Raw genomic sequence first — 23,132 nt, forward strand, 5'->3', positions numbered from 1 at the left:
GTGGTGTTTACACCATCAGGTCGAATGTTAACACAGTAAAAACGACACAAAAAAAAAGGGGCAAATAATGTTTTTTTATGATGTTAGCATTATGGTGAGAATAATTTTGACCTTGTAGACCCCCTGAAAAGGTCTCAGGGACCCCCTGGAGCTCCCCAACCATACCATGAGTGCTGTTAATCTCCTGGTTTCTGTATTCCTCTCCCTAGACATTATTTGTCTTCATGAAGGATGAGAAAAAGACTAGTTCCATTAGATCTATACTGAAGATTTGGGGAGGGAGATGAAATTTTTCTCCTTGATGTCACTACTTTCAACAATTTTATTCTTTCCTTGAGGTACACAGGATATCCTTCCACAGGAGCTGATGACCTGTCCAGAGGACTGGACAATTGACAGTGATGAATTGATTGGGTTCTGAGACACCAGGAAGAGGCAGAGAAGACAAGAGAGTAGGAGTAAGGAAAGCACAGATGGGAATAAAACTTGAAGAAAGAGAATTGGAGAAAGAAAGAGAGAAGACCTGAGGAGAGCAAGCAGGAAGAGAATAAAGGAAAAGAAAGAGGGACACTGAGAGCAAAGCCAAGAAGATAATGGGAAGGGGTTCCAGAGGTGAGGGCTCTGATGATTCCCTTGGAATAAAGGGATCTGGGTTCAGCAGGTGCACATCTAGCCTTGACTTTGCAAGAGTCACTGTCCTCTCTGGGTCTCATGGATCCCCTTCTGCAAAAGGAGAGGGCTGGGAGGGGAAGGAGTGGTCCAGAAGGCCACTGCACAGGGGCTCTAGGAGTCCCTGCATTCCCCAATTTATGGGCCAAATCTCCAGGGTCTGCTGGGTTTTGCCTAGGGCAAGGGAGTGGCTTGTTTTGATCAGTTACTCAAAGACCTCTTTACCAAATTGTGTAAACCACTTACATGGATCGTTTAGGATCTTTTCTAACCCTAAAACTTTATGATTCTTGCATGGAAGGGGAGCCTGGAAACTGATACTAAAATTGTTTTCTGGCTCTAGAGGTTCTCCTTCATTGTCTCTTTTGACTGAGCAAAATTCAGTATGAAATCTCTAGCCTCTATAATGACCTGTTCTCTCCTACATAGAGGGGAAAAAAAAAAAAAAAAAGAAGCAGCCGTTGCTGGGAGTCCTGAACCCTGGACACACTGCAGAGCCCCACAGGTAGGACAGGTGGGAAATCAGAGTGCTGGGGGCCGCCGAGCACAGCAACAGCCCGTGGTGTGCATGCAAACAGAAATGGCTTCACTCTGCATGCCAGAGCCGCAACCCCTCTGGTCTCAGCTTGTTGACTTGGTCCCAGGGAAGGAACAAAGCTGGCCAAGTCCAATGAATGGCCGGCAGTGGAAAACCAGCGCTGCTGTCTGCTGGCAGGCAGGGCGGCCGACACCACACTTGGTCAGCTCCCCCCAAGCGGCGCTCTCCTTCCCCCGCCACGGCTGGCTTTGGCAGGGCTGCCAGGCCTGGGAATGCAGGAAGTTTTGGGTCATGGTGACCTCTAGTTGCTGATGCCAGATGAAATATGCCCTGGAGGTTCTCCAGGGTCACATGGTGTGTGGAGCAAGAGAAGGCAGGGCTGCTCCTGTGCTGACAAAGTGGATTTTGGCTCCAAAATGGCACCCCTTGGGGAGTAGGAGGGGTTGTGGGTGGGAAGGGGGGGCAGGCGAGGCAGTGGCGTGAGAGTGGGCAATAGGGAGAGTCAGTCTTGCTTTTTTCATCCCTTTTAGCCTTCCAGGAAGCCACTTACTTGCTCCTGGAGGTGGAGGCACACTCCCAAATCTGGGGTGCAGAGATTTAGGGAAAGCTTTCTGTGCGTTTTTCTTGTTTATTTGGCAAGATGGGTGCGTTTTAAACTCTCCACGCGCTGGGCCTCGGCGCCTGATAAAGCGGGAGAGGAAATGGGGTTTGACTTCATGCTCCTCAGCAGTTCAACTGCTCAAAACGGAAAGGAAGTGGGCTTTCAGCCCCTATCTGGGAAAATAAGGCCTCTACCTTTTCCTTCCGGCTGAAATCTCTCTTCCCCTCAGGCTGACATGCTGTTCTCCTGAACCCCAGACTCCTAGAGGAGGCTCAGCTGTTCCAAATAAGGCCTCGACCAGAAAGCCAAAGATGGACACCAAGCTTTGGTCCCACTTAGGTTTGAGGTGCCCTAATATAGTCCTTTCACCTTCGCCTGGGCAGAGGGAAGGGGCTTGGCTACTTTTGCTTTCAAGAGTCAGAAGCAGAGGCCTAAAATGGAAACAGCTGAGAAGAAAGGAGCCAACTCACAAACAAGATCCAGCTGCAGGAGGTCAGGCCCGATAAGCAGGCCGACCACAGGCTTGAAAAAGAGGTCAGGTCCCAGGAGCAGAGCTGGAGCAGCGAGGAGTGGCTCTGCCAAGGGGAGACAATGGCCTGTGAGGTAGGTGGGCTGTGTGTTTCCACCCCACATTCGGTTTCAGTTAGTGGACTGAGGCCTTGCTGGCTTCCCTCGCGTTCTCGGCTGACCGCGAAGTTTCGAGGCTTAGCTGACGTGGGGAGAGGAAGGGTATGGCTGTGCAACTGGAGGCGAGGAATCTTTGGGGGAAAGGAAACACTTCCAACCTCCAGCTCCAATCTCACCTCCTCAGAGAACCCTTGCCAAGTCACTCCCCGTGGGTCTTGGCTCTACCTTTCTACCCCATTCGATTGCACTTCATTTTTCGCTTCTGACATGTATCTCCAACTGTCACCTAGTAAACTACTTGGTCATGGTAGTGCCTGATATGTGTATCGCGTATGTCCATTTGCAAAGTTTATTACTTTGGTGAATATCAACTCCATTGTTCTCTGTGACGACCTTGAGAAATAGTTGAGTGGTTACTGATAGTCTCCTTTATATAGAGGCAAACTTGTATAGAAAGCATAGATCTTGATCCCATCAGGTAAGAGTTTGAATATAAACTTGAATCATGGGCTGACCATGGGAGCCAGGACAACTTGCTGGACCAGCTCAGGCTGCTGGTGGTGCCACCAAGAGAGATCTGGACCCTCTTACTTGTTACTGGAGTCACGGTAGCTTCCACCAAGAGCTACATTTTTGGTAAAAGAAAATCCTGCCCTGGCACACATAGGAAAAAAAAAAAGATTACTTTGGAGGCATCATATTTTTTTACCAACATTCTGTTTGGAACCCTCAGCAAATGCCATGGTTTTCTAGCATCAAAACAAGTTTATTCCAAAGTTTCTTTTGGAAATTTGAAGGCAGTGAACTCTGCCAGAGTTCACATCATAGCTTTCCTTGGCAGATGTGCCCTTGGGTTATTACTGCTCCACTAGTCACATCCCTGCACCTCTGTCCTGCTTTGATTCCTTTCACTTTTCCCTTCTGCACACACTACCCCTTCCGATCTTTTGCGTTGCAACTTTGAAGCTTGCCTGTTCATGCCGACAAACTCTCTTCTACTGTCAGTCTTTTTACAGGGTTCATTCTCTACCCTCTGTAGTAATTGGAGCCTGGTCTCCCCAGAGAGACCACTTACCTGGAAGTTCTCTAATCTGGAAAACCAGTACATTTTTCTTAAATCTTACCTGTAAGTAGAGCAACGTGACCTTTCTCTATCCCACATGTTGCTGCTTCCAAATCATCCTTCTTCCTCCAGTTCCCTATTTCTCTTGAAAACAAAACAAAAACAAAAACATGGCATTTGGCTATACCTTCCAAATCCTCCCACTCCCGCCTACTCCTCCTGCCCTACCACCTTGTCAACCATGGACCTCTTACTGTCTCTTCACATTCATTGATTCATTGAAGACTAAGGACCACTTGTTGTTCTCCTTCCTTCCCTAAGTCCAGCCATTATCCTCAGTGATCAGTATCCAGAGGACTATTCGACTCCTTGTCTTTCAGCAATACAAAATTTCATCCTCTGACCACAAACCTCTCATTGCATCTCTTACCCCTTCATCTGTTTTCTGGTGTCCATGCCTACCTTCCCCCCACTAACAGTCCTTCTCTTTTTTCCTGTTCTTCTGATCATCCTGTCCAGCCTGGATGGCCATTCTCTTGTTGGTATCTTAAGTCTCTCTCCTTGGACATTACACATGCTAAATCAGCTCCACTCTGTTTCCTTGCTCCTGCACTTAGAGCACAGAGCCAGCTGGGGGGAAATCATGCCACCACATGACTTGATGCCACTGTAAGTTCATGGTTCCAACCTCTGTCTGGTGCTCAGTGACACCTGCATAGTCTTTTATGTATTGAGAGTTTGGTCCTTTGGCTATTTTCGACAACAGACATTTTAGACTTTTCTGGAAACTCAGTTGCTCTATCCCATGGCTCCAACGCTCCCAGCAAGATAGCATGTTTACTCTGTGACAACGATGTTGAGGTTGTCAGATGAGAATTCTAGCTGAAACCACTCTTTATCTTGGCTACACCTGCTTCTGTGGAATAGGTGTCTCTTTCCCTTCTAGGTCAATTCCCCCTGAGCTCTGAATCTCATCATATACCTCTTCCTCCTCAAGAACTTTGATCTAGCTGTTTTCTCCTGTTCCTTGTATCTTCAACCTCTTCTTCACTACTTGCTTTTCATGTTCCACATGGAAAGCTACCCATTTGTCCTACCTTAGCAACCCACACTTACTAGAAATTACATTCTGTTGACATCTCCCTTAGTCAATGTTCTCTGCTTCTTACACCTACAAACCTTTTAGTATACACTTAGCTATTATTGACTCTGCTTCTCCAGCACCCACTCTTTCCTCAACCAGCCACAGCCTGGCAACTGTCTCCCCTACCCTGCATATGACCGTAAAGTGGGTAAACCCACAGATCTATTTAAGGCCCCTTTTTCTTGACCTCTCTACAGTATTTGATGTTCTGTGTACTTCTTTTCTTTTCTTTTCTCTTTTCTTAGCCTCAAGGATGGCACTTTCTCCCACTTTTCCTGTTTTGCCATTCATTCATTTTCTGTTTCCTTTGCAAGGTAATAATAACGAAAGTAACAAATATTTCTTGACTATTCACTATTTGCTGTGTGGCATGGTCAGATATTTACATACATCTTTTAATTGATTGTTAGGAGTCTAGGAGTTTGTTGCTATTATTATTTACCCTTTTCAGATGATGAAGCAGGAATACAATTGTCTGAGGGATTTTTCCAAATCATGCTACTGCTAAGAAGAAACTGGACTGGGATTTGAACTCAGGCATTCTGGCTCCAGGGGAGGGACATAACCACCATGGACACTGCTACCCCTGTAGCCTAAAAACTTAGTTTCTGGAATTTCAGCTTAAATCTTTCTCTTTTCTCATCCTACATACTCTTCGTATGTCATCTGCTCCTATGCTCGGTTGACTCCTAATTGAGTAATTCAGGTCAAGAAATAAGAAATCCAGCTGGAGTTATTGTTCAAATACATTTTCCCTGACCTTTCTTTATCTGTGAAATGGGAATAATAATTGCACCTAGCTGACCGATGTGTATAAAAAGCTGGTCTACCTTCATGACCAGGTGATTGCTCTCCTACATCTCTACTTAAATGTCCCACAGGTATCTCACACTCAACAGTTAGATACTGAACTCAGGATGCCCCAGATATTTCAGTGCTGATGACTTTCCCCCCTTTTATCTGCCCAATAGTCCTATGGATAGTCTGTTCCTTTTTCTCTTGGTCCCACATATAACCTGTCTCCACATTGGATCCTACTGATTCTAATGCTTCAGTTGACTTCATTGCCTAGAGCTAGGCCTTTAAACCACTGTGATTCCAAACAACTGCAGTGTTTTTCTACCTGAAATCCTTCCCCTTGTGATCCTGAAATAGTATCAAAGAAAAAAAAAAAAAAAAAGAAGAAATCAGATAATGTCTATTCTGCTCTGTCTAAAATTCTTCAGTGGCTCCCTAATACCTTGGTTTTGTTTGTTTGTTTGCTTAAAATTGTCCTTGCTTTCCTTCTTTGTCTTATTTTTGACACTCTCATAACTTTTTACTTCTTGTCCCAGTAATGGAAACTATTGGCAATCCTTCAAATGCCAGGGTCTCTTACAACTCATTGCATTTATAAATGCAGCTTTCCCTACTCATCTCCTCTTCCTCTAACATCCCTTTGTTTTCAAAGACTCCATGAGGGTATCATCTCTTGAATAAATGTTTTATCCTCATCCCGTAGAATACTTTGGTGCTTTCTCTGAGTTTCTACAGCAACTGATGCACACTCCTGTCAATCAATTACCATTTCACATTGTGTTTTTTAACTTCACATTGTCCCCGAATATCTGAGAGCTAGGATTGGCAAACTACGACTTGTGGATGAAATTTGGCCTCTTAACCTGAATTTGTAAATAAATTTGTCTTGGAACACAGACATGATCATTTAAGTATTCTCTGTGGCTATCTTCGTGCTGTAAGAGCAGAATTGAATAATTATGACAGTCTATACTATCCATAAGGCCAAAATATTTACTGTATGGTCCCTTGTAGAAAATGTTTGCAGACCTCTGATCTTACATCAATTACTGTGCCTCACTACAGTCAGATTCTTAGAGATGCCAATGCCTGGAGAGAGAAAGTTGATCAAAATCTTGCAGAGGATGTATGGCAAAGGAAGAGGCATTTGGATGAGTCAGATATACACTGTAAGGGGTCATACGTATTCCACCCAACCCTGCTGAGAATGTTGTAATGATCTATGTCCACACCTGTGTCCTTATGAAATACCTCTTAAGTTATAAGTCAGCAACTGTATTTTTTTCATCTTTGTCTTCCATGCATAGCATGGTGATAAGCTACTAGAAGTTTAAAAAAGAAGAGAAGCTTAAGCAGAAAGAATTTTTGCAGGACCCCAAGATATATTCATGAACTCCAAGGAGAGGTGAATACCCAGTCCCTGGGAAAGGTAAAGCAATGGAGAAGATATATGACTGCCATCAGCATCCAGGCTGTCTCGGGTCTCTGCTGTTTTTCACTGTGCCAGCTTCATTTTTTCCCTTTTACTGTGGACTTCCTCCAGCTGACAAAAAGCATGGTCATTCACAGCTTCTGAATACTTCATCCTATAGTTTTCAGCCAGTGACCAGACTTCATTCTAATTTTCTCTTAGTCCCAAATCTCAAAATACTAAGTCAATTGACCTCCACTTATGATCAAGAAATAGGTATTAGTTGAGAAAATGAAAGTTTTTTGATACATACAGATAGACTAGAGAAACAGGAAGGCCCCAAAAGAAAAGCAATCCTTTTTTTAAAAAAAGATTTATTTTTATTTGAGAGAGAGAGGATAAGAGAATGAGCAGGGAGGGGCAGAGAGGGAAGGAGAGAGAATCTTCAAGCAGACTCCCCACTGAGCATGGAGACTGATGCAGGGCTAGATCCCAGGACACTGATATCATGAAATCAAAAGTTGGCCGCTTAACCTGCTGAACCACCCATGCACCCCAAAGTGGTACTGGACATATGAAGCAATGGGTGCATCCTATAGTAGCTCTTGGTAGGTTCCCCTAGAATAGCACTTGGTAGATGCTGCCTACACCAGCAAGTAAGAGGTGTATAACCAAATATATTGGCTCAGTAAATGAATAGCTGAGTGAAATGAATAAAGGATTTAACCTTTTAAAGTCTCTTTTCCTCCTATAAGATGAGAATAGCATTTACTTTACAGACTTGTGTTGAGAATAAAGTACTTGTGCACTGGCAGATAATAGACACTCAGTAAATGCTATCTAAATGTCTAAACCATCATCTGGGTTGGGATTGGGAGGGGGACTTAGGAAGAATGTAACATAGCCAGTCACTTTTTTGAAATTTCATCAACATGATGGACTGACAAAATCTCTATCAGTCTCTGTGTCCCATCTTGTCTCCTAGTCATACTTAAGTCAATATAAATAAAGCCCAGGACTCTCCCTTGGCTCAGGCTGAATTGCCATATTCCCTAAGGGAAACTCTAGGGCATCACTGAACAAGCCCTCATTTGTACCTGTAAGAGATTATATTCATATGTTCAGAAGGCTAACAGAAACTCAAGGTTAAGAACCCCTGACCTCCTGAATCAATGTTTATTCTTTCACAAGCAAAGTTTCAGCTTATCTGTTCACCAAACTAGCTCATACAGCCCACACTCACACTATTGATTCTTGTGCTTTCTTAAATATTCGGACTCTCTTGGGTTTCTCTTTCTCTTTCTCACCTATTAAAATGATTCTTCCTGCCTTGTTAACTTCACTTCCATAGCTCTTCATCTCTGTGTCTGCTCTGGCTCTATGACTTTTCTGGCCCATGCTCATCCACCTCCAGAAGTCCTTTAACAACTTTCCCCCAGATCTGGTACACAACATTTATGCTCAAGCCAGGTATCCTGGGGCTCTCACCTCCCACCCCAATTTCCCTTACCAAACTGTACCAAAATTCTAAACCCATAATGAGCAATGCTAACAGAGATTTCTGATAAATAAAAATTTCCATCCACTAATAAAATACATTATGGTAACCACTGATAGCTGCAAAGCTTCCAGCAGCTCTCCCATGGTGCTGTTATTAAAGCCATCCCACTCCTTATTATAGTTCCTGTCTCCTAGTTGATTAACACTTTTGGGAGATGAAACTTCTCTTTTATTGAGAAGAGTTTCTTAAATCTTTCTGTTAAGAGGCACTTTCCAACGGTATCTCCTGGTGCCAGAATACACTTCACAAGTTGTCTGTTACATTGGTCCTTCAGGTTTTGTCTGAATTTTCTCTAGGTGTCCCCAAGGGATGATTGAATCTGTACATACATTTATGATTCATTTGTGACTTCTAAAAGAATACCTATTTCTTCCATCTGCCAAATTAGACACCTCTGACTCTTATCTGATTCTTTCTTATAGACTGAGGAATATTTTGTCCTCCTTTGAACTTTAACCATGACATCCTCTGGTATCCATTAGAGACCTTTGATGCCCCCTCTTTTCCATGTGACAGCTTTGTGTAAGTATGTCAGATCCAGGCTCTGTCTCCTTTGTTTTCTCTTTCCTAGGACCAACAGCCTTAAAATCATTAACTTTTGCTTAAATGTTAATGTTTTGAGTCCACTTATCTTTTCTCAAGATATATTCTAATCTATCAATTTTTTTAATTAAAATGCTTAATTTGGGAACACCTGGGTGGTGCCATTAGTTAAGCATCTGACTCTTGGTTTTAGCAGGCCATGACCTCATGACCATGAGATCAAGCCCAGATCAGGCTCCATGCATAGTGTAGAGTCTGCTTGAGATTTTCTCCTTTTCTCTTTGCCTCTCCAGCTCATTCTCTCTCTCTCTCTCTCTCTCTCAAAAAAGCAAACAAATAAATCTACCTTTTAAAAAAAATTCTTAATTTTAACCAGATGACTCTTTTTGAAACCTATAGAATAGAGGATGTCCAAAATGTCCTTCAGGCATAATAAATACTAAATATATAGGGATTAGGAATTTTCTTTGGATACTGAGACATTCTAAGTTAGAAACATTTGTTGAGCTTAGAAGGTTTAACCTGAGTGAAAATTAGGATGTCTGTTTTCATAATTGTTCTAGTCTTATCTCAAAATCAGTAGGAGATTATCATCATGGTAGCATGAATTAAAAACACCAGTGGTTACCCAGGCCTTCTGCTAGTGCTTTGGATATATCAAGCTTTTATCATCTCAAAACCTTTGCAAGTATTTTTTCCTTTACTGGGAATACTATCAGCAACCTCTTTCCTCAAATTTTTATCTGCCAGTTCTTTATGCCTCAAGTCTCTGAGAGAATTTCTCTTGATTCCTTTACTCTCCACCCTAAATCCTCTACCTAATTCAGGTCACCCATCATTATTTCCCAACCTGCCTTTAACTGTTCCTCATGGCAAACATCACAACTTTAATTATATTAATTTGTATTATTATTTAGCACCTGTGTTCTTCTCTGGACTGTAAATTCCAGAAAGGCTGCAATGCTATCTACTTTTGTTTGCTGTGAAATTTTTAGTGCCTGGCAGAGCCTGGTTTATGTTGAGAATTCACGTAGTATTTGCTAGATGAAGGAAGGGAAGAAGGAAAGATAGAAAGACGGGAAGAAAGAAAGATGGAAAGACAGAAGGAAGGAATTCTTACAGCATACTGTTTTCTTTCTCCCATGCTTACATTTGTATATGACCTTATTCTTCTCAAAGATTTTTCATGCTCTTCTCATTCTGGGTAGGGAAGGGTGAGACTGTCCCAGTTTCCATCTAATAATACCAGGAAGAAGAATTAACACAGTCTCACTTAGCTGGTAGCATGGGGGACTGTGATCAGAACTGGGAGAACATGTTGACTCTTAGTCCAGGACTCTTTCCAGTAATAATTTTTTTTAAATTTATTTTTTATTTATTTTCAGTATTCATTATCTTTTTTACCACACCCAGTGCTCCATGCAATCCGTGCCCTCTACAATATCCACCACCTGGAACCCCAACCTCCCACCCCGCCCACCACTTCAAACCCCACAGATTGATTTTCAGAGTCCATAGTCTCTCATGGTTCACCTCCCCTTCCAATTTCCCCCAACTCCCTTCTCCTCTCTAACTCCCCTTGTCCTCCATGCTATTTGTTATGCTCCACAAATAAGTGAAACCATATGATAATTGACTCTCTCTGATTGACTTATTTCACTCAGCATAATCTCTTCCAGTCCCATCCATGTTGCTACAAAAGTTGGGTATTCATCCTTTCTGATGGAGGCATAATACTCCATAGTGTATATGGACCACATCTTCCTTATCCATTCGTCTGTTGAAGGGCATCTTGGTTCTTTCCACAGTTTGGCGACCATGGCCATTGCTGCTATAAACATTGGGGTACAGATGGCCCTTCTTTTCACATCATCTGTATCTTTGGGGTAAATACCCAGGAGTGCAATTGCAGGGTCATCGGGAAGTTCTATTTTTAATTTCTTGAGGAATCTCCACACTGTTCTCCAAAGAGGCTGCACCAACTTGCATTCCCACCAACAGTGTAGGAGGGTTCCCCTTTCTCCACATCCCCTCCAACACATGCTGTTTCCTGTCTTGTTAATTTTGGCCATTCTAACTGGTGTAAGGTGATATCTCAATGTGGTTTTAATTTGAATCTCCCTGAGGGCTAATGATGATGAACATTTTTTCATGTGTCTGATAGCCATTTGTATGTCTCGATGGGAGAAGTCTCTGTTCATATCTTCTTCCCCTTTTTTGATATGCTGGCCTGTTTCGTGTGTGTAGAGTTTGAGGAGTTCATTATAGATCCTGGATATCAACCTTTGTCTGTACTGTCATTGGCAAATATCTTCTCCCATTCTGTGGGTCGCCTCTTTGTTTTTTTTTTTGACTGTTTCCTTTGCTGTGCAGAAGCTTTTGATTTTGATGAAGTCCAGGATCCAACAGCACATTAAAAAGATTATCCACCATGATCAGGTGGGATTCATCCCTGGGCTACAAAGATGGTTCAACATTCGCAAATCAATCAATGTGATAGAACAAATTAATATGAGAAGAGAGAAGAACCACATGGTCCTCTCAATTGATGCAGAAAAAGCATTTGACAAAATCCAGCATCGTTCCTGATTAAAATGCTTCAAAGTATAGGGATAGAGGGAACATTCTTGAACTTCATAAAATCTATCTATGATTATTTGCTCCAGATCTTTGAAGAATACCGGTGGAATTTTGATCGGAATGGCATTAAAAGTATAGATTGCTCTAGGAAGTATAGACATTTTAACAATGTTTATTCTTCCAATCCAAGAGCATGGAATGATCTTCCATCTTTTTGTGTCTTCTTCAGTTTCTTTCATGAGTGTTCTGTAGTTCCTTGAGTACAGATCCTTTACTTCTTTGGTTGTGTTTATTCCCAGGTATCTTATGGTTTTTGGTGCTATAGTAAATGGAATCGATTCTCTAATTTCCCTTTCTGTATTTTCATTGTTAGAGTATAAGAAAGCCACCAGTATTCTTCAAAGAGCTGGAGCAAATAATCCTAAAATTTGTATGGAATCAGAAGAGACCCCGAATCGCTAAGGAAATGTTGAAAAACAAAAATAAAGCTGGGGGCATCATGTTACCTGATTTCAAGCTTTATTAAAAAGCTGTGATCACCAAGACAGCATGGTCCTAGCATAAAAACAGACACATAGACCAGTGGAACAGACTAGAGAGCCCAGGTATGGACCCTCAACTCTATGGTCAATTAATATTCGACAAAACAGGAAAAAATATACAGTGGAAAAAAGACAGTCTCTTCAATAAATGGTGCTGAGAAAACTGGACAGCTATATGTAGAAGAATGAAACTCGACCATTCTCTTACACCGTACACAAAGATCAACTCAAAATGGATAAAAGACCTCAATGTGAGACAGGAATCCATCAGAATCCTAGAGGAGAACATAGGCAGTAATCTCTTCCATACCAGCCACAGCAACTTCTTTCAAGATATGTCTCCAAAAACAAAGGAAACAAAAGCGAAAATAAACTTTTGGGACTTCATCAAAATTAAAAGCTTCTGCACAGCAAAGGAAACAGTCAAAAAAAAAAAAAAAACAAAGAGGCAACCCACGGAATGGGAGAAGATATTTGTCAATGACAGTACAGACAAAGGGTTGATATCCAGGATCTATAATGAACTCCTCAAACTCTACACACACGAAACAGGCAAACATATCAAAAAAGGGGAAGAAGATATGAACAGAGACTTCTCCCATCGAGACATACAAATGGCTATCAGACACATGAAAAAATGTTCATCATCATTAGCCCTCAGGGAGATTCAAATTAAAACCACATTGAGATATCACCTTACACCAGTTAGAATGGCCAAAATTAACAAGACAGGAAACAGCATGTGTTGGAGGGGATGTGGAGAAAGGGGAACCCTCCTACACTGTTGGTGGGAATGCAAGTTGGTGCAGCCTCTTTGGAGAACAGTGTGGAGATTCCTCAAGAAATTAAAAATAGAACTTCCCGATGACCCTGCAATTGCACTCCTGGGTATTTACCCCAAAGATACAGATGATGTGAAAAGAAGGGCCATCTGTACCCCAATGTTTATAGCAGCAATGGCCATGGTCGCCAAACTGTGGAAAGAACCAAGATGCCCTTCAACAGATGAATGGATAAGGAAGATGTGGTCCATATACACTATGGAGTATTATGCCTCCATCAGAAAGGATGAATACCCAACTTTTGTAGCAACATGGATGGGACTGGAAGAGATTATGCTGAGTGAAATAAGTCAATCAGAGAGAGTCAATTATCATATGGTTTCACTTATTTGTGGAGCATAACAAATAGCATGGAGGACAAGGGGAGTTAGAGAGGAGAAGGGAGTTGGGGGAAATTGGAAGGGGAGGTGAACCATGAGAGACTATGGACTCTGAAAATCAATCTGCGGGGTTTGAAGTGGTGGGAGGGTGGGAGGTTGGGGTACCATGTGGTGGGTATTATAGAAGGCACGATTGCATGGAGCACTGGGTGTGGTGAAAAAATAATGAATACTGTTTTTCTGAAAATAAATAAGTTGAAAAAATTAAAAATAAATAAATAAATTGAAAAAAAAGTAAATTACCCAGAACGTTAATTTATAATAAATTTTTTATTACAAATTAACTATACAGAAATAATTCATTTATTTTATTAATCAAATTTATATTAAAACTAAAAAAAATATATATCTATGAAAGACCCACAGCAAATATCATCCTCAATGGGAAAAAGCTTGCATCCTTCCCATTAAGATCAGGAACACGACAAGGATGCCCACTCTTGCCACTCTTGTTCAACATAGTATTAGAAGTTCCAGCAACAGCAATCAGACAACAAAGAGAAATAAAAGGTATCCAAATTGGCAATAAAGAAGTCAAACTCTTTCTCTTCGCAGGTGACATGATTCTTTATATGGAAAACCCAAAAGACTCCACCCCCAAACTACTAGAACTCATACAGCAATTCAGCAACGTGGCAGGATACAAAGTCAATGTACAGAAATCAGTGGCTTTCTTATTCACTAACAATGAAAATACAGAAAGGGAAATTAGAGAATCGATTCCATTTACTATAGCACCAAGAACCGTAAGATACCTGGGAATAAACCTAACCAAAGAGGTAAAGGATCTGTATTCGAGGAACTACAGAACACTCATGAACAAAGAAAGAAATTGAAGAAGACACAAAAAGATGGAAGACCATTCCATGCTCTTGGATCGGAAGAATAAACATTGTTAAAATGTCGATACTGCCTAGAGCAATCTATACTTTTAATGCCATTCCAATCAAAATTCCATGGGTATTCTTCAAAGAGCTGGAGCAAATAATCCAAAAATTTGTATGAAACCAGAAGAGACCCCGAATCACTGAGGAAATGTTGAAAAACAAAAATAAAGCTGGGGGCATCACACTACCTGATTTCAAGCTTTACTACAAAGCTGTGATCACCAAGACAGCATGGTACTGGCATAAAAACAGACACATAGACCAGTGGAAGAGAGTAGAGAGCCCAGATATGGAACCTCAACTCTATGGACAAATAATCTTTGACAAAGCAGGAAAAAATATACAGTGGAAAAAGGACAGTCTCTTCACTAAATGGTGCTGGGAAAACTGGACAGCTATATGTAGAAGAATGAAACCCAACCATTCTCTTACACCACACAAAGATCAACTCAAAATGGATAAAAGACCTCAACGTGAGACAGGAATCCATCAGAATCCTAGAGGAGAACATAAGCAGTAATCTCTTTGATATCAGCCACAGCAACTTCCTTCAAGATATGTCTCCAAAGGCAAAGGAAATAAAAGTGAAAATAAACTTTTGGGACTTCATCAAAAGCAGTAATAATTTTTTAAGAATAAAGTTAAAGATAGCTTTTAGAAATAATTTAAATATTCATAATGTAATTTTTAAAAAAGATTTCCTTATTTGAGAGAGAGAGAGATTACATAGAGATTGCTTGAGCGAAGGGAGGGGCAGATGAAAAGGAAGAGGGGAAGCAGGGAGCCTAATGCCTGGCTTTGTCCCAGGACCCTGATATCATGATCTGAGCTGAGATCATGACCTGAGCTGGAATCAAGATGTCAAGAGTCACATGTTCAATGATGGAGCCCTTTTTTTTTTTTTTTAATATATATTTGAAAAAAATACTATTTAAATCTTGGAAATATCTAGGTAAAATGAAGTCTTCTTTTTTAAATTTTTTTTAGGAGATTTAACTTTTTTAGAACAGTTTTATGTTTATAGCAAAATTGAGTACAAAAGGTACCAAGATTTTTCCCTATGCCCCCTGCAATTGCACAACTTTAATGGCTTGACTTCTTCATGTGACCTACTGTGGAGAAGAATGTAAAGAGAAGATCTCACGCACTTGGTCCCATTTCTTTGGGGTTCATAGAACTTCAGACAAACAGTATGGAATACATACTGATTAAAAGCAGGAAACAGTTTCTTTGTCTGAACACATTTATTTTCTTATGAGAGCATCTGGTCAAAATGAAAATTTAGTTTTTGTCAACCAGTCAACCAGTGGCTTAAAAAATTAAAAATTCTCTCAAAATATGCCTTTTGCTTCATAGTATGCCTATCACAGATTTCCCACCCCCACTTTTTTCCCTATGGATTTACTTCACTCTATTAGCCATTACCTTGCAATAACATGTGGACTTGAAAGCATTGCAACATCATCGCTTTATAGAAATTCCCATACGTGGGCCCGATTTTCCTACTGAATCATGTTACTCTTCTTGCTTTATTTCAAATGAGGAAGTTCTGTTCTTTTGCATTCAAAAAAATCCTACAATCTCAGGGCAGTCCTATAGCACAAACTTAAACAAAGTGAAAAATTACATAAACCACTACAAGTATTACACTGAATTAAATACATAATTTAAAAAAATCCCCGAATTTGTAGACTATCTCTGATTTATACCTCAGGTTACACAATTCCTACATGTGGTATCATTTGTTTTCATTTCTCTATGGACTCAGCCAGGCTTTGATTCATTAGGGAAGCGAAGTTTCTTAGAATACCGTATTCTTATGGTTCACCTCCCCTTCCAATTTCCCTCAACTCCCTTCTCCTCTCCATCTCCCCTTGTCCTCCATGAACCATGAGAGACTATGGACTCTGAAAAACAATCTGAGAGTTTTGAAGGAGCGGGGGGTGGGAGGTTGGGGGAATCAGGTGGTGGGTATTGGAGAGGACATGGATTGCATAGAGCACTGGGTGTGGTGCAAAAACAATGAATACTGTTATGCTGAAAATAAATTAAATAAGAAAAAAAATTAAATGAGATAAAATACATTATTATTTTAATAGATGTTGAAATGTAATTGGAAGAAATACTCCTTATTTTATTTTATAGTTGAAAAAAGTTGAATAAAACAAATGGCTAATTAAAAAACAAAAGAATACCGTATTCTTTTCTCACTTCTTTGGAAAAAATACAATTTCATAGAATCCTAAGGTCTTATGGTAGTAGGAGATTTTTTAAAGCCATTTAGACCACGTGCCTTTGAATTTTCTTTGCAATAAGGCCTCCAAACCCATCTATTCTCTCCTTGAATACTTTGTGTGACAGGCAACTTACCACCTGACCTCTGTACACACCCACAGATAAACCAGGTTGATTCTTTCCCCAACTGAAGGTGGTCTCTCTAGCCCCCAGCAGGTTGCTGGCCTGTGAAACACAGGGCTTCATTTAGGTTTGAACAGTAGCTTCCCTGAGATCCTGGACATCTGGAAAGGGTGCTCTACAGTTGAGTCCAACACGTGATTGCTTTGACTATCTGGTCAGGAGGCAGGTTGACTTCCTTTGGGGCTCGAGGCAGGGGCATGTTGACAATAGCTCTCAGAACAAGTAGGTCCCTGACTAGCTGCTTGCCGGAAAGAGAATGTTTTAAGTGAGCTTAGGTTTCTAAATGTCTCCTTCAAAAGTACCTGATTGCCATTAGGAGGTTTAAAACAGGAGAAAATGGTATATGTGAATTAATTACTCTTTTTTACTGATTTTTTTTTTTTTACCTAATATTTGGCAGCACACTTTTCAAAAATCTTATTTTTTAGAATCTGTTTTTCGTGTGTGTGTGTGTGTGTGTGTGTGTGTACGCGTGCGCGCTTCAGAACAGCTGCCCAGAACACTGATAGACCGGCAATGTGTCTTAGTATGATTTTATGCCTATTCTTTTATACTTGTTGGCTCGTACATTATACCTTGCATTCAAAAATCTTTGTTCCTACTTTCTGTAGAACAGTGTAATCTCATAACACAATAACATAATTTTAATAATGTCAGATCAGGTATTTCCATCTTCCTGTAAAGGAAACTGCAATTAAAGTAGCACCTTTAAAATTTCTTATCCAAGAGAGGTGGGGCAATATTTCAAGATATCCATCTGTTCTGTTCTAGCTGTGTTTCCATCTCCCCTCCCTCTCTCTTCACCCCTGTACTTAACTCGACTTGATTGCCTCAGGGGAGGCAGTGAAAGGGCTGAACTCAGAAATAGCCTGCTTGTCTTTCTGACATTTGTCATGGAAAAGCACAAGCCCTCAGGGGAGCTTTGAGAGTTTTCCTGGAGAAGGTAAAAGGTTGGTATTTAAGGGTATAGACGAAGTATTTTGGCCAGAAGCAAGCAGAGGAGAGAGCAGAGTATTCCTCTGGGCACTGTGTACAAAAGCGTGCGCGCGGAAGGTGGGGGCGGGAGGAGGCAAAAAGAAGTGATGATTCAGAGAGCTCTGTGGTCCAGAGAGGAGAAGAAGAATCCTGCTCCCTACTTCTTATAACCTTGACTAGACCCTAAAGAGCAAATAGCTGCCTCGTGCATGAAAAACCATGTGAAAATTGATACACAGCAGGCTTGTAAGAAAAATTCCCTTTCCCCAAGAGTGATGGAAACACTGGGGAGTTACAGATATAATGGGCTATGCAGCACGGGAAAATGGATGCAGCCATCATGTGGAGCTAGGAATATGAATCCATGGCCACGGCACTCCCACCTTGCTACTGTCTGTGCCATAAGCTTGGGAGAAAGCTCGACATGAGTATGGCATAAGCTTGGGAGAAACCAGGATGGGGAATAAGTCCCAGAAAGAACTGACAATGAGCTTGTCCAGCGACCCAGCGGAGTAGAAACTCAGGATAGAAACATTACATTGAATTGTGAGTTCATAATACACCTTAGTGTGTGGAGTGAGAGGACAACTTGTTATAAAATGAAGAATTATTTTTCTCACTTAAAAAAAATTAAGGTAAATTAACATACAGTAAAGCTCATCCTTTCAGTAGACAGTTCTGTGAGTTTTGGCAAACATGGGCTTATAACCACCACGACCACACAACAGAGAACAGTTGTCTCACTCCCCTAGACTCTCTAGGACTCCTTTTTCCCCCTCTCCCCTGGCAACCACTGATTTGTTCTTCACCCTATAGATCTGGCTTTGCAGGATTGTCCTAGAAGTAAGTCACACACTATTGAATTAACTAGTCATTTTCATGGATTTCAGTAGGCGTTTGAGTCTAGCTTCTTCCACTTAGAATAATACATTTGAGAACCGTCCTTGCCATTGCATGGACTGTATGGGTTGCTTTTTATTACTGAATAGTATTAGATATATGTATGTACCACGGTGGTTTCTAGATTTGGGTGACTGCAAATAAAGTTGCTATAAACATTTACATGGCTTTATGTGAACATAGGTTTTCATTTTGCTTGGTGAATACCCGGGAGTAGTAGATTGCTTCATTGTGTGGTTTACGATCAACTTTATAAGATACTTCCAAACTGACTTCCAAAGGGAGTGTAATGCTTCATTCTCATCAGCAACATAGGAGGAATTTTACTTTGCTCCCCTTTGTATTGTCAGTTTTTTCTTATATGTTTTATTTTAGTAAGCATGTAATGGTATTACATGGTGGTTTTAGTTTGCATGGCTTCCTTGGCATTTTTATATTTTTGGTAAATTATCCATTCAAATATTTTGGCCACTTAAAAAATTTTTTTAACTTAATTGTTGAATTTTGAGAGTTCTTTATATATTCTGGTTATAAGTCCAGATATATCATTTGGAGACACTTCCTTTCAGTCTGTGGCTATTATGCCTTTATCAGAAGTTTCAAAGTGCAAAAGTTCTTGTATTGTCTTTTGTGGCTTATGCTTTATGTAAGAACTCTTTGCATATTTTGAAGGTTATAAAGTGCCCCCCCCTTTTTTCTTCTGGAAGTTTTATAGTTTCTACATTTAGGTCTACGATTCATTTCTGAGTCAAGTTTTGTATAAGATGCAAGGTATGGATCCAGGTTCTTTTTTTGATTTTTGTTCTTCGGGCTTTTTGCAAATGGACACACAATTGTTACAGCTGTTTGTTGAAAAGATTACCCTTTATTGAATTGCCTTTGCACCTTTATTGAACTCCCTTGTCCACATATGGGTCTGTTCTTGGTCTCTATTTGGGTGCACTGATCTATACCTCTAACAACCTTTCTCTAACACCAAACTGTTTTGACTATTACAGCTTTATAGTAAGTCTGGAAATTAGGTAGTATAACCCCTCCTACTTTGCTTTTCCTTTCAAAATTGTTTAATCTTTTCTTGTTTCATCATCTTTCTTTGTAAATTTTAGAATCAGCTTATTAATTTCTGAAAAAAAAATTCCCACTGGGATTTCAACTGGAATTGTATTGAATTTATAGATCGGTTTAGAGAAAAATTAACATTTTAACTTGCTGATAATTTGGAAGATTTATGCATATTTCAATCTTTTTGCTGCTGCTGCAAATACTACCTTTTTTGCATTTCAATTTCTAATTATTCGTTGTTGGTATAGAGAAATATGATTGAACATATATATCCTATGCTCTTGTTAAACTCGTGTCTGAGTTTTAAAAGTTTTTTCTTAGTATTTTTTGAGATTCTTTCTTTAGGCAATCATATTATCTATGAATACACACTCATTTCTTCCTTTCTATTCAGTATGTCTTTTTTTTTTTTTTCCTTCCCTTGACTTGTTGCACTGGACTGTACTTTTGGTACAATACTGAGTGGAAGTGTTGAGAACAGAGATGCTGGTCTTGGTCCTGGTCTTGGGAGGAAGACATTTAGTGTCTTACTATTAAGTATGATATTAGCTTAATTCTTTAATAGTGCCTTTTATCAGGTTGTGGAAGTTCCCTTTTATTCCTAGTTTACTGAGAGGTCTGTTTATTTATTTATTTATTTTTTTTTTTTAAATCATGAATGAATCTCAAATTTTGCCTAAAAAATTCCTCTGTAGGGCACCTGGGTGGCTCAGTGGGTTAAGCTGCTGCCTTCGGCTTAGGTCATGATCTCAGGGTCTTGGGATCGAGTCCCGCATCGGGCTCTCTGCTCAGCGGGGAGCCTGCTTCCTCCTCTCTCTCTCTCCCTGCCTCTCTGCCTACTTGTGATCTCTCTCTGTCAAATAAATAAAATAAAATAAAAAATCTTAAAAAAAAAATTCCTCTGTAGCCTGTGAGCTACTCTATTGTTCTCCTCTTTATTCTGTTGGTTTGATATGAATTACTGAGATTTGAATGTTAAACCTGCCTTGCATTCTTGTGATCAACTTAGTCATGATATATCATCCTTTTCATATGCAATGAAATTCCATTTGAAACTACTTTATGGAAATTTTTACATCTATATTCATAAGAGATATTGATGTATAATTTTATTCTTTCCTTTTTTCATTTTCTTTCTCTCTCCCTCTCTTCCTCTCTCTCTTTCTTGTTTTGTTTTGGTATCAGAGTACTGTTCTCAAAGAATTAGAAGATTTTCCCTCCTACTCTATATTCTGGAAGAATTTTTGAGTAACTGGTATTATTTCTTGCTTAAAAACTGTTTTTCCTGATGAAAAATATCCAGATGTTTGTCTGGATATGTTAAAAATTTTTTTTTTCCTTACCTGACAGGCAGCTAAAATACCCCAAACTCTTTATTACATGAGGAAGTTTCTATCCTGATAGTTTTACTGTGGGGTGTTTTGGGAGATAACTAATGAATGCATCTCCACTGGCACCAGCTCTAGGGCAAGTTTTGTTGATTTGTTGATAGGAAATCAATTTGTGGGGCACAGACTTTGTACCAGACACGTAGGTGCTGTGTGTTCAGAATGTCTATTATGCCTCCCCAAATTAAGCAGCAAATACTAGTATTTCTCCAACCTTAGAGGTGAGAAAATAGTACCTTATGAAATCTGGTAATTTTCTTTTTATGTGAATGTGTCCAAATGATAGCACTACACTCTGTTTTTTAAAAAAGGCTCTGGTGTTCTTTTCTGATTTTAAAAATAATTCATGGCTGTTATAGAAAACTTAAATAAAATTTATGGACTATTTTTATTTTTTATAGAGACTCCCAGTCTTATTTCCATATGCAGCAAAATAGTATTTGGAGAATAAAGTGAGAAATGTTTTTATATCTCTATGCTTTCAAGAGCCCTTACCCAACCATACAGGCAATAAAGATAACTTTTCTTGAAAGAAAAAGACAATACTTTGAGAAAGTAAAATGTATGTGTTTTAATTCTAAATCTCTTCTTTAAATAACTAGAGCTCAAGTCTGGAGAATTTAGATCACTGAATTTATTCCATGAATGACACTCAGAATAAGAACTCTCCCACACCACCCAGCTTCCTCCACATAAGAGTTTGATGAGGAAGAGGAGGACTAGTGATGCCAGTGGTAGAATTAGACTTGGCTTCTGTCACTGGGAAGGAGCTCAGCATACCACTTTTTACTTTGTAGAAATCCTAATTCCTAGTATTTGGCCCAGAAAGGTGGGTGATAGAAACTCTAAATAGATTAAGGGTACAGGAGAGCCCAGTGAATTGTTCACTGGATTCCTCAGATGTAACCTCAAGGGGCTGCAATTCTCATAGAAAAATCTCAACTACAATAGAACGATTGAGCTAAACCACAGCTGTGGTTTCCCCTTATATCTAAGGGGAAATATAAGCAGAACTATACTCCTATCTAAGTTCTCTTTGTACATAAAGTCAGAATTTCTGTTTTTGTAGAAGTAAAGAAAGAGACCACTCATCTTTGCTTCATGTCTCCTACTCTTAGACTTGATTGTAGGACACACATGTACTCTGCTTGGTGGGAACTTGTGGTGGTCCTGCTCTGTTTGAGGTAGGATGCGTGCATTCAGCTTGGGAGTAGAGCTTGAAACCGAGGAGGAAGAAAAGCGATTTCTGTAGTAAAACCACTGTTTTGATCTTTGATAATTCTTGAGTCATTTTTCAAGTAGATTGGATCTTGAGAGGAGAGTGGAGTGTTACTTATTACACTTCCACTGCCAACTCCAACATATTGATTGGTACATAGGCTAGGAATCTTGAGAAATAGTCCCAGGGGCTAATATTTGGAGGCTGAGCTGCAGGAGAAATTGACACTTACACAGTAGCTAAGGCAAGAAGTGTGTAGGCTTTAATCCTTTGGTAAGCCAAATTCTCTTGGATCTTGACTTAGGTGATTGGCAGTGGCTCATATTTTGATTATAGAGCTGGAGTTCCACTAATGTGGATCTCCACAGCTTACCTTGGCATAGATTTGTCCAACGCAATTGTGCTTCATTATACAAGCCTTCAAAATATTAGTGGCTGACCATTGGATCCCTGCATTTTTAGTGGGAATGTACCATGAGGCAGCACATGAAAAATAGTATGACAGCCCCCCTCCAAAAAAAAAAAAAACCAAAAAATGGAATATATGATCCAACAATTCTATGTATATACCCTTAAGAATTGAAAGCAGGGTCTCAAAGAGAACACCCAAGTTCATAGCAGCATTACTTACAATAACCAAAGGATAGAAGCAACCCAAGTACCCACTGAAAGGTAAATGAATAAACAATATACATGCAGTGGAATATTATTCAACCCTAAAAAGGAAATTTGGATGCATGCTGCAACATATTTGAACCTTAAGGACATTATGCTAAGTGAAATAACCCTGTCATAAAAAGTCAAATACTGTACAAATCCATTTATGTGAGCTATCGAGAGCAGTCAAATTCATAGAGACTGTGAGTAGAATGGTGGTTGCCAGGGGCTGAGGGGAGGGGAAAGGAAGAGCTGTTGTTTAATGAGGAGAGCATTTCAGTTTTTCAAGGTGAGAAGAGTTCTGGAGATCAGATGCACCACAGTGTG

General features: G+C 40.0%; 1 protein-coding gene across 3 annotated transcripts in view; it reads left to right on the forward strand.

Annotated features, from left to right (window-relative positions):
• The first annotated feature begins 1,119 nt into the window (after positions 1-1,119).
• The window catches only part of TPRG1 (tumor protein p63 regulated 1), a 224,338-nt gene continuing 202,325 nt past the window's right edge, over positions 1,120-23,132 (forward strand). For 2 of the 3 annotated variants that reach the window (XM_082694902.1, XM_082694900.1), the window contains exon 1: positions 2,208-2,411. The gene's annotated coding sequence lies outside the window, so the exon portion shown is untranslated. Of the gene's footprint in view, positions 1,175-2,207; positions 2,412-23,132 lie in introns of those variants that run through there. The other variant, XM_082694901.1, reaches the window with a different exon arrangement.

Source organism: Mustela nivalis (assembly GCF_964662115.1).
Source record: "Mustela nivalis genome assembly, chromosome: 1".
In the NCBI taxonomy this organism is placed as follows: Eukaryota; Metazoa; Chordata; class Mammalia; order Carnivora; family Mustelidae; genus Mustela; species Mustela nivalis.